Source organism: Phyllobates terribilis, unplaced genomic scaffold, assembly GCF_046119375.1.
Source record: "Phyllobates terribilis strain yellow unplaced genomic scaffold, ASM4611937v1 Scaffold_4__5_contigs__length_816908805, whole genome shotgun sequence".
Taxonomy (NCBI): domain Eukaryota; kingdom Metazoa; phylum Chordata; class Amphibia; order Anura; family Dendrobatidae; genus Phyllobates; species Phyllobates terribilis.
In genome coordinates, this window is record NW_027362764.1 from 90,491,411 (window position 1) to 90,506,763 (window position 15,353).

Below are 15,353 nucleotides of genomic sequence, written 5' to 3' on the forward strand. Positions count from 1 at the left end.
CGAGAGAATGGGGTCAATAATGCAAATCACACTCTGATCAGAGTATGATCAGAGTGTGATCCGATTTTCTTGGATGAGGAGAAGATGGAAAAAAAATCTCCATCCTCTCCATTCTGTAAGTCCGTGGAAATAGGACTGCACTCAGATGTCATCCGAGTGCAGTCTGATGGTTTCCACAGACTCATTGACTTGAATGGCCGAGTGCGACCCGAATATCGGATCAAACTTGGGAATGCTGCAATTTTTTCCCCGGACCCGCTCTGTCTGAGGAAAATATCGGACATGTGCACGGCCCCATAGAATAACATTGGCCCGAGTGCGATCTGATGTTTTGCCGGATTGCTGTCGGACCGAAAATACACTCGTCCGCATCTGTCCATAGGGAGCCTACACATTACTATAAATCCTATGGCACCACTGTGTGCCACCCTATTTATACATATTAATTTATTCCAACACATTCTGGATTATGGATGTATTCTCTCCTAGATACATTGCTTTGGATAAAAATATGATGTTTTGAGAATTTACAATACCGAGCCATGCAGATTAGCTACTCTAAGGTCAACATGCAGCGTTCCCTAACTAGAGCTGGCCATACATATGCGGTAGATGTCGACCCAGTGTTTATTGGGTTAACAGCTATCTCTGACGACTTCCCCATGTTGAGCTTTGCCAAACGTTCATGTGTTTTCTATGGGGCGAGTGGAGAAAGCTGCAGCAAGATCTGGAAACTGCTCATCTCCCAGAGAATAAAAGTGTAGCCCCATTTTGGCCACGGCCCCACTATCAGTATTTGGTCAGTATTTGGTCAGTATTTTTTCTCAGGAGTGGAAGCCAAAGCCAGGTGAGGAGAAAAGGTATAATAGAAACAAGTCACCAATTCTGCATTTATCACCCACTCCTGGCTTTGGCTCCCACTCCTGAGAAAAAATACCGCGGGAATACTGACCAAATACTGATAGTGGGACCGTGGCCTTATACGAACTGTAGGACCTCTCATATGTGAAGGACACACTCAGCAGTATGTCTATCGAATAAAGATCACTGGCATGGCGTTAGCAGTAAAAAATAAAGCAAAAGTAAAAAACAAAAAGGAATTTTAATGTCCCACAGCGTGGCATGCTATTTATCAGTAGTCTATACCTTGTAAAGCTGGTGTTCCCGAACCCTCTGTCCCTCAATGTGTCTCGTAGGGGACAAATCGGGAGGCCACATTACACATTAGATGGTCGGCTGTTACCTGAAAAATCATTGGGTTTCGGCAACTTTAATGTAATGTTTATGAAATCCGTAAAGGAAACCTGTCAGCACGTGTTCACATTTGGAAGTAGTGGTATTGATATGTAGGTGGTTTTTCTCTTAATAAAAATGACATCTTTTTTGTAGATAATTGATGTGCCAGTCATGAGAAATGTAGCATAGAAATCAATAAAATTCAGGCTGCAAGTGTAATGGGGGAATGCAAATGCACTTGGAAGTAAGCACATTGACCCGCCTCCAGTGCACTTCCAGCCTAATTTACCTATGGCTTCTAAGCTAGATTTCTCATGGCTTGCAAATCTATGGTCTACTAAAATGGTATCATTTTTATTGGGGGAACATAAAGGTTCTCTTTAAGGGAAGAACTATCAGGGAAAACATATCATCTCTCCTGATAAATCTGTTGCAATAAATACTTAATTCCCCAAGAAATAACAATGCTGTAGCATATTGTTCTTTGTGCTGTTCCTCTGCTATTCCTTCAGGAAATGTATAAATAAATTGAAACTAGATATCAACTGGAATTGTAACATCCAATTGTCAGATTATTCATTCGTCTCCAAGAGGAATAACCGAAGAACAGGACGACTCGGACCCAAAGAAATGCTCCAGAGTTGCTATTTTATGATTAATACAAGCATGTGCTGATTAAATATTATTACTACTACTAATAACAATATTTATAGGGAATTATTTCTGCAAATCCCTTATATAGTCCTCACCTTTGTGCCAAACTAAAGCTTTCTCGACCATTTTAATTAAATTGGACTTCATTCCCCAATAAAGAATTCATTTTCGCTTTGACAAACTTAGGAAAGACCCCAAAGAAAACTCCCCATAAACATATTTGTGTTTGCAGCGTGTTTTTGCACATCCCTTAAAATTGTTAAGTGATTATACACACATGACGTCTGCTACATTTCCAGACGGACGTGACTTTAATGAACAGTGTTGCGCCATCCACAGAAGAAGTGATCTCATTTTAACAATCCCAGAAAATTGTAAAGGAGTTTTTATTTGGTTTCTAATGAAATACAGCATTGTCCTGAGCTTCCATATATTTTGTGTATCTAACACATGACTGTCCATGGGGCATGATTTTATTTGACCTCACATTCACAGATCCATCTGGGTATGTGCTAAATAAGGCATGATAATATTTACTAAAGCCATGGTAATAAAGGAATGCTGCGGTTGCTATGTACTTTGCTAATGTAGTCATTGGCTGCTGTCTACATGTGCTTTATTGCAGCATCAACTCACCATTTGGCGTGCAGGGGGTTAAACTGTATCCCATTCACGATGTCAAAGGCCACATATTTCTAGTAATTGGGATCTGAGTCAAGTTCTCCCACGTTTGAGACAGAATCTGACTTAAACTACCACCCCATGCTCCACTAACCACTGTTTATATAACCGAAGGAGAGAAACAAACAGCTGAGTTATTCCAGATTGTCATTTCTCTATCTTTTGCTATATATGGATCTATCCATCTATCTAGTAGCAAAATTGGAACAGCACCATATAGTTTAAATCCGGGTGCAAGGCCTCCCAAGCAAATATCCGTTTGTAGTAGTAATACAGACAAAAAATGCAGGCAGCACTCCCAAAAATTTTTGGGGTGAAAAAAGGACTTTATTAGCCCATATGCTGTTTTTGGCTTTATTTATCTATCTATCTATCTATCTATCTATCTATCTATCTATCTATCTATCTATCTATCTATCTATCTATCTGTCCATCTATCTACTCAGCTACCTATTATCTATCTATCTACACATCTATCTACTTATCTATCTATTATCTATCCATCCATTTATCTATCTACAGTGGTGGCCAAAAGTATTGGCACCCCTGCAGTTCTGTCAGATAATACTCAGTTTCTTCCTGAAAATGATTGCAATCACAAATTCTTTGGTCTTATTATCTTCATTTAATTTGCTTGCACAAAAGAGAATGAAGCAAAAATCAAATCATTGATCATTTCACACAAAACTTCAAAAATGGGCCAGACAAAAGTATTGGCACCCTCAGCCTAATACTTGGTTGCACAACCTTTAGCCAAAATAACTGCGAACAACCGCTTCCGGTAACCATCAATGAGTTTCTTACAATGTTCTGCTGGAATTGTAGACCATTCTTCTTTGGCAGACTGCTCCAGGTCCCTGATATTTGAAGGGTGCCTTCTCCAAACTGCCATTTTGAGATCTCTCCACAGGTGTTCTATGGGATTCAGGTCTGGACTCATTGCTGGCCACCTTAGAAGTCTCCAGTGCTTTCTCTCAAACCATTTTATAGTGCTTTTGGAAGTATGTTTTGGGTCATTGTCCTGCTGGAAGACCCATGATCTCTGAGGGAGACCCAGCTTTCTCACACTGGGCCCTACATTATGCTGCAAAATTTGTTGGTAGTCTTCAGACTTCATAATGCCATGCACACGGTCAAGCAGTCCAGTGCCAGAGGCAGCAAAGCAACCCCAAAACATCAGGGAACCTCCGCCATGTTTGACTGTAGGGACCGTGTTCTTTTCTTTGAATGCCTCTTTTTTTTTCCTGTACACTCTATGTTGATGCTTTTTCCCAAAAAGCTCTACTTTTATCTCATCTGACCAGAGAACATTCTTCCAAAACGTTTTAGGCTTTCTCAGGTACGTTTTGGCAAACTCCAGCCTGGCTTTTTTATGTCTCAGGGTAAGAAGTGGGGTCTTCCTGGGTATCCTACCATACAGTCCCTTTTCATTCAGACGCTGACGGATAGTACGGGTTGACACTGTTGTACCCTCGGACTGCAGGGCAGCTTGAACTTGTTTGGATGTTAGTCGAGGTTCTTTATCCACCATCCGCACAATCTTGCGTTGAAATCTCTCGTCAATTTTTCTTTTCCGTACACATCTAGGGAGGTTAGCCACAGTGCCATGGGCTTTAAACTTCTTGATGACACTGCGCACGGAAGACACAGGAACATTCAGGTCTTTGGAGATGGACTTGTAGCCTTGAGATTGCTCATGCTTCCTCACAATTTGGTTTCTCAAGTCCTCAGACAGTTCTTTGGTCTTCTTTCTTTTCTCCATGCTCAATGTGGTACACACAAGGACACAGGACAGAGGTTGAGTCAACTTTAATCCATGTTAACTGGCTGCAAGTGTGATTTAGTTATTGCCAACACCTGTTAGGTGCCACAGGTAAGTTACAGGTGCTGTTAATTACACGAATTAGAGAAGCATCACATGATTTTTCAAACAGTGCCAATACTTTTGTCCACCCCCTTTTTTAGGTTTGGTGTGGAATTATATCCAATTTGGCTTTAGGACAATTCTTTTTGTGTTTTTTCATTGAAGACAAATTAAATGAAGATAATAATACCAAAGAATTTGTGATTGCAATCATTTTCAGGAAGAAACTGAGTATTATCTGACAGAATTGCAGGGGTGCCAATACTTTTGGCCACCACTGTATCTATCTATCTATCTATCTATCTATCTATCTATCTATATATCTAAGTATTATCTATCTCTCTATCTATCTATCTATCTATCTATCTATCTATCTATCTATCTGTCCATCTGTCTTGGGGCAATAATGGTATTAAAGATTTTTACCCAGACTGTTACAGGTGCCTTGAGATGGTACAGATGTCTTCTGATGGCATAGAAGGCTTTGCATGCCTTGTCTTTCAGCAACTGTATGGCTTGCTTAAAGCTCCCTGATTGGCTTATTTCTAGGTCCAGGTAGGTGTACTTGTTGGTTTTCGTAAGTGGACAGCTGTCTATTGTGAAGGGGGATGGCCTGCTGGTCTGTGCTTTCTCTTTCGAAACACCATATTAGTTTTCTTCCGGTTGATTGGCAGTGCCCATGTGGTGCTGAAAGTCTCTAGGATTTTCAGATTATCCTGGAGGCCTTTTTCAGTTGATGATAACAGCACAAGGACATCAACATACAGCAAAAATTTCACCTCTGTGTCATGGAGTGTGAGTCCTGGTGCTGAGGACTCCAGAGCAGTTCATTGATGTAAATGTTGAAGAGCGCTGGCCTGAGGCTGCAGCCTTGTCGCACTCCTCGGCTCTGTTGGAAATAGGCCGTCCTCCTTCCATTTACCCTCACACTGCATCTGTTCTTAGTATAGGAGTTTAAGATTACATGATATGTCTTGCCTCCTATTCCGCTCCCCATCAGTTTTAGGTATAGTCCTGGGTGCCACACTGAGTCAAATGCCTTCTTGAAGTCCACAAAGCAGGCATAGATCCTCCCATGCTTTGTATTGTGGACGTGGTTCTTGATGAGGCTGTGCAGGGTATAGATGTGGTCGTGGTGCGATGGTTTGGTGACGCGCCCCCTGGGCCGTGGGGTACTCGGCAGCCGGGCCTCTGGTTGCCAGGGGGTATCACGGTGGCTGGCCCGGTCCGTGACCCAGGGCGGTCAGTAAAAAGGGGGAGATATAGGGGATTTGGAAAGTTCGTGACGCCACCTGTGGAATGCGGCTAAGGGGAGCCGCCACTGCGGAGCAGTCCTCTGGAGCTGGTGTTACGGCAGCAGGGTGATGTGGTACTCCACAGGTAGAGCTAGCTCCAGGGCAGCGTGGGGTGTAATGGATGGTGGTGCAGGGGAGAGATGGCAGGACGGTCCCGGAGGAAAGACGGACACTCACACGGGGGTAAGCTTCAGTACCTTTACTGGTGATGTTGCAGGCACGGTCCAGGGTACTCCAGGTGAAGGGCGCACTTTTGGACTCTCCCCAGTGAGCGGGTATAGGGCCTCCTGATCTGTTGCTTCATTCTCTAAGCTTCTGACCTGCCTGGAGCTAGGCCTAGCTTGGTTACTGTCTCTCTTTGCACCTGCTGACATGGTGGTAGGGCCTTCTCTTTGGAGATCACTCTCCCTGGACGCTGGGACCTCCGTGACTCCTATCCCTGGTACTGTAATCAGCGTTTGGTGAACCTGGGACCTGTAGTCCTCCAGGGGTTCCGGTGGTTCCTACTGGGTGTAAAGGGTCCCTGTAGGTGTGGACCCGGTGTCCGGTATATATATTGGGGTGAGCCTGGTATGCTCCTCTGCCCCCTCGCTACTTCTTCCTTCTCTCGCCTTCAGCCCACTCAAGGCCCTCACTAGGCCTTCACACAAGCTGTAGGCCTTGGCTAGCCCAAGCACAGCAGCCAGTGTGCTGCTCTCTTCACTGCTCTCTGAGCATCAGCACGCTCTCTGCTCAACTCTGAGCTCCGTTCCTCTCTGTCTCTAAGCAGGAACTAATCTCTAACTGAGCTGCCTGGCTCCACCCTCCCTATATATATCCCTAACGGGCTCCCTTTGCTGGTCTGAGGTGGTAGGGTGGAGGTGTGTGAATGTGTGAGGGCCTCTTGTGGAGAAGTCCATCCATGCACCCTTCTGGGTTCTGTGGCACCAATGCGCAGCAGGGCGCCACATTCCCCCCTAGTAGAACTCAGTACTCCTGGACTGAAGCATTTTTCTCAAAACAGGTTTAAACAATAACATTTCTTCCCTTTATGGGAGGCACTTTCCTTGAACGTAACAGGTAACATTATAATACAATAATTACAACTTATAAATAACAATAAAGTTACAGCAAGTCCCGTAATCTGGTATCCATTTCACCGATGAAGGAACATGAGGGACCCGCCTGAAAACCCTCAACGTAGGCCCTGGGCATGGCTACAGGGCATAGGTGATCCAGGTGCTGGACCATGTCTTCCGCCACGCCAAACGGGTTTTTGTTCTGTGGTCACTTAAGGGGCACTCCAGGGAGTGCAACTATGTACATGACAGTTTTTGGGCTGCTCACAGTCCTCAGCCTACGAGTCTTTGTACCCTGACGGGTAACCAAATAAACACGCATATTTAATTTCAGTTTATACAATAAACATTATGCAATACCCTACTGGGTAACTATTTACACTGCAGGTATTTTTAACTTACTCCTTATACCTGACAGGGGTCTGGCCTTTTGTGCTACGCGATGACCTACGTAGTACTGGAATGCGTGTAGTGTGGATGCTTGCGCTATTTTCCGCTCTATGTGTTGGTGGACTGCAAGACTACCTTAACCTCTCTACGGGACTGGCAAGTACACTTCTTACTGGGCCTTCTGGCTCTGCTTCTACCAGTGATCCTTCTTCCGGGGATTCTTCCTGAGCAGGCTCTTCTGGGGCACTTACAGGTTCTACTTGCGGTGGAGAGTCTTCTGGCTGTTGGTAGAAGTGTATGACTGGTATTATTACAGCTCCATCCAGTTGAGGCCAATCTGCCGAGAAATCTCCTAAGACAGTATGGAGTACTTCTTCTTTAGGCTCCTCCGCTACGGTGAGAGGGACTTCCTCCTGGGGCTTCAGCGGACTTGGGCACAACTTCAGATGGTCTCTTGATACCGTTGCAGTCGTTCTTCCTCCGTCTTTGCTAATTAGACAGGTTTTTCTATTGTCGAACCTGGAATTCAACACAGTGTAAGGTTCCCTTTCCCACTGGTCGTCAAGCTTGTGGCTTCTTCTCTTTAGTTTCAGCACAACTTCTCCAGGTATCAAGGGTTTTGCGGGTGCACTCCTGTTATACTGTGCTTCCTGCTTATCTCTCACCCTATTTAGACTGTCTTCGACACTGGCCTGTACTCTCCTGTACTGCTCCTATCGAGTCGCATCCCAGTCTTCAGTGGACATATCTGCTTTTGGCTCTACCACTCCAAGCTCCAGGTCCATGGGCAATTTTCCGGGTCTTGCTCTCATGAGGTACGCTGGAGTACAATTACAGCAACCCTAACCCTAACCCTAACCCTGGGCACTACGATCTGCCATACCATCTCATGAGTCCTAGGGTTGACATACCTTCGGCACAGCTTCTCTCTATGGATGAACAGCCGGCTTCTCTCATTCCACAGTTGCTTGGCTTGTAGAGGAGCATCCTTCTCCAGGGAGGAACCTTCCTGGGTTATCAGTTCTTTGATACGGCTGACAACCGGGTCGCTGTCCTGGGTCTCCTTCCAACTGTGGTGAGGTAAAGGGTTTCGTGTCTTACGACGATACATCCTGGTGGTGCGCTGCTCGTGGACCATCCCATTTCTGTGGAAGGCTGGTAGCTCAATCTCTTCCAGGTCATCCACTTCTTCTTCAGTATCCGACTGGTGTGGCATTCTGGATAGGGCATCGGCATTGGCATTCTAGTGGCCTGCCCGGTACTTGATGGTGAACTGATAGTTTGACAGCCGGGCCATCTAGCGCTGTTCCATGGCTCCCAACTTGGCTGTCTCTAGATGTGTCAAGGGGTTGTTGTCAGTGTAAGCCGTGAACTTACTGGAGGCCAAATAGTGCTTGAATCCTTCAGTGATGGCCCAGACCAAGGCCAGGAGCTCCAACTTGAAGGAGCTATAGTTTTCTGGATTCTTCTCGGTCGGACGGAGCTTCCTGCTGGCATAGGCAATCACCTTCTCTTTGCCATACTGCTTCTGGCTTAACACAGCTCCTAGTCCCTCGTTGCTGGCATCAGTGTACAGCAGGAAAGGTTGGCTGTAGTCAGGGTAGGCCAGGATTTTTTCGCCAGTCAGGATCTCTTTCATCACTGCAAAGGACTCAGCCTGCTCTTTACCCCACTGGAAGGAGGGGTTCTTGCATCTGTTGGACTGTCCCACCAGGAGATCTTGCAAAGGTGCTGCCTTCTTGGTGTAGTCCTTCACAAATCTCTGGTAGTACCCGACCAGTCCCAGGAACTGACGTACCTCCTTGAGATTCTTTGGTTCCGGCCATTTCTGGATGGCAGTGACCTTCTCCTGGTCTGGTGCTACTCCTTCTGGACTGACGACGTGCCCCAGGTACTGAACCTTTCGTTTGAGCAGGTGGCACTTGAAAGGCTTCAATTTCATCCCATACCGGGACAACGATTCAAATACCTCCGCCAGGTGCTTCAAATGGTCCTCATACGTCTTGGAGTACACTATCACGTCATCCAGGTATAGCAGCACGGTCTCGAAGTTACGGTGTCCCAAACAGCACTCCATCAATCCCTGGAACGTTCCAGGGGCATTGCAGAGTCCAAACGGCATACTGTTGAACTCGCAGAGTCCCATCGGGGTAGTGAAGGCCGTCTTCTCTCGTTCCTCCTCAGCAACTGCTACTTACCAGTACCCACTAGTGAGGTCAAGGGTGGAGAAGTAATTTGCAGACTTTAATGCAGCCAGGGATTCCTCTATACGGGGCAAAGGGTATGCATCTTTATGTGTTATGCGATTTACCTGTCTGTAATCTACACACATCCTCATGCTTCCATCCTTTTTCCTGACCAGGACCAGGGGAGCTGCCCAGGGGCTACAGCTATCTCTTATTACCCCTGGCTTCCTTATGTCGTGCAACATTTCCTTCGCTTTCTGGTAGTGTGCTGGTGGGATTGGCCTGTAACGTTCTTTGATGGGTGGATGGTCACCTGTGGGTATATAGTGTTGTACCCCTTTAATCCTCCCAAAATCAAGTGGGTGTTTACTGAATACCTGCTCGTATTCCTGGTCCACCCTGTATACACCTTGTTTTTGATGGACTGGAGTGGCGTCAGTCCCAACATGGAGCTGTTGACACCAATCCTCCAACTGAGCTTCGGAGTCATTGTCCTCCACGGTATCTGGTGGGGTCAAGGATTCCACTGTGTGTATGGCGTTGTTATCCACAGTATACAACCTGGCCACAGTGGCGTATATTGGTAATTTAACTTCATCCTCCCCATAATTTAGGAGCCGTACGGGTACCCTCCCATTGCGTACATCAACCACCCCTCTGGCAGTTAAGAGTGTAGGTCTGTGCTCCGAACTAATGGGCTCCACTACCGCCTGTTAGTTCTGTCCTTTGAGACCTATTGCTGCTCTACACCAAATCAGCATTTCACTCATCGGGGGAATCACAATGGGTATCAGGTCTGTCACCCGTACATTACCAATTTCACCACCTGATAGCTTTACCTATTGCTGGTACATAAGGGCTCGGATCTCTTTCTGGAGCACCCTCCTCTGCCCTGGTTTGGCGGTGTCAGCAATCTGTTGGAGCAAAAACAACACTTCTCCCAAATGGTTACCGACAATATTTGTACCAAGTATCATATACAAGTCTGTATCACCAGGATTAGACTCCACTACAATCAGTCCTTGGTCCTTTAGTTCCGCTCTCCCCACCTTCACTGTCACATTCTTAACCCCTACTAGGTTAAGAGGAAGGCCGTTGGAGGCATACACGGAGAGGTTCGGGGCTGGTGGCTGGAGTTCATCTATGGACCAGTACCTTTTGTAGAGGACATCAGGTATGATGGTTACCTGAGATCCAGTGTCCAGCAGGGCAGGTGTCGCGATGCCATCCAGCACAATGGACAAGAAGGGTCTTCCTCCCACGAACCGATGGTACCAGTTTGATGGGCCTGCTTGATTTACTCCTGGGTGTCAGCCCTCGGCCCCAGAGTTTGCTCGTTTAAAGGACAGTTCCGCGCTGTGTGGCCTGCCTTCTGGCAGAGATAGCAGATGAACTCTCCTGGAGGGCGACGTTGGTCGTGGGTCCTCCCACGGGGTGGCGTTGTCCTCCTCCGGGGTGGCGTTGTCCTCCTTCTTCTTTTCATCCAGGGGACATCCTCAGGGCTGTCGGCGAGTAGTATCCTTGCTTCCGGCTCGGGCTCCTCCTGTAGCTGCAGGGTGCTCAAGACAGTGGCCAGGGTTTTACTTAACTGGCGCACTTCAGAGCGTAGGCTGTCCAGCTCACTAGGGGGCACTGTTTGCATCTTTGTTTCAGCCGTTAGTGAAGGAGCAGTGGGTGCTGCGGGCACTGGGGTGGCCCCACCCTGGTAACGCTGGATAGCAGTATCTGATGTTTCCAGGGGTTGCAGACCCTTTATAGCCATGTCCTTAAGGGTGTCAAAGGTGGCATCTGGATGGTCTAAGACCCACCACCGTACAGTTCTGCTCTCCTCCTGGGACTTCAACCCCTGGATGAACTGTTCCGTCAACATTTTATTTTCATTTTGTATGCTGGCTGGACTAACCTGTTTCAGGGCCCGCAGGGCTTCCTGTAAGCGCCAGGCGTGGTCCCGGACACTGTCCTCAGGTTTCTGGACACAATGGTAGAACCTCATGCGGAGATCTGTCTCAGAGCGGTTTTCAAACACAGTTTGCAGTCTCTTAAAGATGATGGATACTGATTCCTGGTCTGCGGCTGGCCAGGTTTCAACTTCCCGCTCTGCGGCACCAGTCAATTGTCCCAGCACAACAGCGGCTCTCTGTTTACTGGTCATAGAATACATGTCTAGCACACCGCATATTCTTCTCTTGAATCCGGACAGGGTGTCCGGTTTGCCGTTATACTGGGTGTGATGAACCTGTAGCCGCCATCTTGGTAATGATAAATCATATCCAGGGATGGCCACACTTCAGCAGCCCCCACCCTTGGGACCTTCTGTTAAAACGTCAACTAGATAGTTTCCCCCCATCCAGGCTCCTGTAAGATAAGAAGCCTACTTAACACTTGAATGCTAGGAGCTTCAAAGACTTCGAGAGGAAACACAGCCAGCAGGGGGGGGTGCTTCGTCTATCTGTACCTGACCATTTGTCCCATAGGACTAGTTTCTTTGTCTGTCACAAGCATGGAGGCATAAGATATAGAAACATGAATAGTACACGCATGTTGCGTGGGATGGGCCCATAAAAAAATATCACGGCGTCCCGGAGCCATTGCGCACACAAGCCTCCGCGGTAGACGTTTGTACGTGCTCTGGAAGCCAAGATATAGCGCGGAGCCATTCCTGAGGACCGTATGGTATCATAATTGATATCAAAAGGTCGGTTACGGCGGCCCGAATCCATGGGAACCCCTGGGGGTATCATGAGACCATCCCAGAAGAAGTTATTGGGTTCCATAGAATTTGGGCTTCTGATCGAAGTTAGACCTGAGGGTGGAGACTGAGCCAGCTGACCTCACCAGCAGTGGGCGGGACGGGGCAGGTAAGATAGCAGGACAGACAAGAGATAAGTCAGTCTTGACCCAAGAGTGGTGTGCTGAACATCTGAGCACCAGCTGAGGCCACCAAGGGGAGGAGCAGTCTGACCATGCGGTGGTAGGCCTCAGCCTGTAACAAAGAACCGTGCCTGCGATCGCAGAATCCTCTCCCTGCGTCACAAGAAAATCAAGAAACCGGTAACTGATATGCTGTGGTGATTCTGTGTGTTGTATTCCATTGTTGTATAGTTTAGCCTGACCTTATACCTGTGTATATTTAGTTGTATATCGTGTATCTAGTGTATTATTATAATCAATTACCTCAAGTAATTGTGGGCCTGCCTTTTATTCTGCATAACGAACGCACGTCCGTGTGAGCTCGGCTCAAGCCAAAAACGCTACCCAGGGTTGGTTCCTGACCCGATATAGGCCCATTCACGGACTGGGCGTATATCTAAAATAGGGACTGGTGGCAGCATACCAACTGGGGATTGGGGAAGGCTGGTAGTGACGGTCGGAGGTTCAGATATATATATTCCTGGCGCGGCCAAGGAAGATATATATACCACCCTCACTACAGAGGGCCCCGATACCCAGTAGGTTACAGGACAGTCTCTCTGGCGACCGCTTATCCTAGGTGCAGTTCCTTGACTGACCTGAGGCTAAGAGGGCGCTAGCGAGTTGTGCTGTGTAGTGACGTTACGGTTTAGTGACGTTGAAGGGAACACTCTACCGTGTTCCCTGCGCTGGTTGCAGCTTCCTGGCACTACTTTCTCTAGGTGCAGTACCTTGACTGACCTGAGAGGTAAGGGGGCGCCAGAGAGCTGCACCCACCGGCCGGCTTTCATCACATTGGTGGCAGAGCGGTGGGATTGCAGAATAATAGTGTTGTGGGACCCCTACTCCCAGGCACTAAAGACTGCCAGTGGTAACTTCCACTGCTGGAGTCTTAAGGTCAGCCCAACGTTAGACGGTCAGGCTAAAAGTATAACAAGGTGTGTGCAAACTCAGGGTTGCAGCGGTGTCGGTTACCAAGATGGCAGACGGCACCAGGAGCAAGACCCTGCAAGAGGCTAATGCTACGGTCCGTGTGGCAGGAGGGGAGGACATTGTTACTCATGGCGAGGAGGAGTCCAGCCCGGGCACCTCAGGGAGCCAGTCCCCAGTATACGGTCCCGCAGTGGGCTGCCCACCACCTACCCAGCCCAGCCTGTCCAGATCACAAGCCCTTTTACAAGCGGCTATGGCAAGTCTCCAGTCTCATGGCGATGCCGTCTACAAAACCCTCCTGGCAGCATCAGAGAAGGCAGCGGAGGAGGAGCGTGCAGAGCGGGCTGCGGAACGGGCTGCGGAGCGGGCTGCGGAGCGTGAAGCTGCAGAGCGCCGGGAGGTTGCGGAGCGTGCAGAGCGAGCTGCGGAGCGCCAGCACCAACTGGACCTGGCCCAGCGGGGGCTTCCGCTAGAGCAACCAACCCATCAGTAGACCAAGTCGTCCAAAGTCCGAGCTGAGGACTTCCCTCTACTGGAGAAGGATGGGGACCTGGACTCCTTTCTGGTGGCATTTGAACGGACCTGTCTTCAGCACCATCTGGCCCGGGATCAGTGGGCCAGATACCTGACCCCCCGTTTGAGGGGTAAGTCCCTGGATGCCTTGGGGGACTTACCTGCCGGGGAGGTACAGAACTACGACTGCATCAAGCGGGCCCTGATCCGGCAGTACAACCTCACTCCCGAGTCGTACCGCCAGAAGTTCCGGAGCCTGCTGCGTGGCCCCAAGGACACCTGGACCGATCATATGCGGGCGCTGTTGAGAGCCGCAGAGCACTGGACCTCGGGTCTAGCGCTTACTACCCGCCAGGAGGTCCAGGAACTGTTCGTCACGGAGCAGTTCTTGTGGAACTGCCCAGAGGACCTCCGACAGTTCCTCCGTGACCGAAAACCAACAGGGGCTTCTGCTACAGCCGCCCTGGCAGACGAGTATGCCAATAACAGGGCGCCTGAGCTGAAGAAGTCTGCCAGCAGCACCTGGAGAGGGGGTAAGCCCAGTCATGCCCCTGTTTCCCCGGCCCCTAGAACACAAGGGGTGTATCCCCCTGTTGCCCTCTCCAGGCAAGGACCAGACGTAAGACGTTGTCATCTATGCAACAAACCAGGACACTTTAGGGCTGAGTGTCCCCAGCGCCAAAAGACCCCATCCCAGTCCCAGAGAGCGCCCAATGTTTTGTGTGTGGGAGGGGGTGGTGGTAGGTCCCTGGACAACATCCAACCCGTCACCATAGGCCGTTCTGCGGTCATGGGACTGCGGGACACGGGCGCTGAACGAACACTGGTACGGCCTGAGGTGGTGTCCCCCCAGGACTTGGTACCAGGAAAGACTCTTTCCGTCTCCGGGGTTGGAGGCGTGGAGCCGGCACTTCCCGTTGCCATGGTGTATTTGGACTGGGGTGCCGGGAGGGGGATGCGGGAGGTGGGAGTAACGCCAAATATTCCCGCAAATGTTTTATTAGGGACCGACTTGGGGCGTCTAGTATCGCAGTATGTACCCTCTGAACCCCCAAGTTCGGCCCCCCAAGAGTGTATTGATTTGTCTGCTGCTAATGCCAACCATGTTGTATGTAGTGTGCGTCCTGCTGAGGAGGAGGGAGTGAAACCTGAGGGTAACACCTGCACAGACACAACACAAACAGGGTTAGTGAAAGCAGGTGGGGAGTGTGGGGATGCCCGCAGAGGTGCTCAGCCGGCGTGCCGTGACCTCTTGTCCTCCGGTGAGGGAGGGGGCGGGCAGGATTCTGTAGAGGGAAGCTCAGGGATGGAGAGGGGGGCAGCTACCGGCAGTGTAGGGCTCCCAGGGGTATCCAGGCTGCTGAGTATAGGCCCACTGCAGGGGGAGGAACAGGCCATGGGAGGTGGGGGTGTCCCAAGAGAGGAGCCGCCAGGTAAGACCCCAGGGCAGGAGTTCCCCACATCCGAGATGTCCAAAGGCCTAGGAAGCCTGCCTGATCGGGCGGCTTGGGCAGAAACAGAGGGGAAGCAGGCACTACCCACGGTCACAGCGGTCATAGCCGCTGTCACCAGGAGTGGGAGCGCCGGAGCCCAAGGAGCCTTGCAGAGGTCCGACGGCTTCCCCACTTCTGAC